The sequence below is a fragment of the Euprymna scolopes genome, chromosome 42, assembly GCF_053919585.1.
Source record: "Euprymna scolopes isolate OS-2025 chromosome 42, ASM5391958v1, whole genome shotgun sequence".
Lineage (NCBI taxonomy): Eukaryota > Metazoa > Mollusca > Cephalopoda > Sepiida > Sepiolidae > Euprymna > Euprymna scolopes.
The window spans coordinates 13426351-13427381 of record NC_136523.1 but is presented as its reverse complement, the minus strand read 5'-3'; the positions used below and the strand labels follow the sequence as shown (position 1 = coordinate 13427381).

The following is a 1031-nucleotide window of genomic DNA, read 5'->3' as shown; positions in this document are numbered from 1 at the left end:
GAGATTGTGCAGGCCAATCCAAACACGGAATATCTTGCTCTTCCAGAAACCACTTGATAGTGCTAGCTATTTGAATGGGAGCATTATCCTGCATGAAGATGGGATTATCATCCAAGTTCCGACTAAAGTAGGGTAGAAAATATACATATATATATATATTTATATATATATATATATATATATATATATGTGTGTGTGTGTGTGTGTGTTTATATATATATGTATATATGTATATATATATATGTATATATAAGTATATATATGCATATATATATATATATATATATATATATATAAAACACCTACATACCTACATATACACATACACATACACACATATATTTATATGTTCTACCCTACACGTATATATATATATATATATATATATATATATATATATATATATATATATATATATATACTTATAGGGTGTCCCAATAAAATGTTTACACTCTTTAAATTATCTTAACTTGCTAGAGATGTTTCGGAATGAAGAATGGCATTTCTCCACTATCATTATGATGTAAGAGCATATCTTGATAGTCACTTGCGAAACACAAAATCGAGTACACTCAACATCAAGTACACTCAACATCGTCTAACCATCAACGCTTACCCTGTGAACTCAGAGTATGGTAAATTCCCATATGTACAAAACAAAATCGCTGGAAAAACAAAAATACTCTTATTAAGGGCAAGGATGATGAGTACACGTTGGATAAAATGATGGTTAAAATTATTACGAACTTGCCAGGATTCGAACCTGGAATCTTCTGATCCGGAGTAAGACGCGTTATCCATTGCGCCACAAGTCCGTGTGCGGAAAAATGTTACCGCGACCTTATAGAAACAGTGCTAAAATCTGTTGTCATGGGCAGATAATTTTTCGACAAAAACGAAACTACCCCAAAACCCTTATTTCGAGCTTTTTGAGTGACTCGGCGTTGTTCGTTACGAACCATATATAGATATAGGCAATCTAGAGACTCACACCTTTCAGAGGTAAAAAGAATTATTCAATTCGGTACATC

The 1031-nt window shown here is 32.1% G+C and overlaps 1 non-coding gene across 1 annotated transcript; it reads right to left on the bottom strand.

Annotated features, from left to right (window-relative positions):
- Positions 1-742: 742 nt before the first annotated feature.
- Positions 743-815, bottom strand: Trnar-ccg (transfer RNA arginine (anticodon CCG)). Its single transcript has one exon. It is a non-coding gene; the product is annotated as a tRNA-Arg (tRNA).
- Between the last annotated feature and the right edge of the window lie 216 nt (positions 816-1031).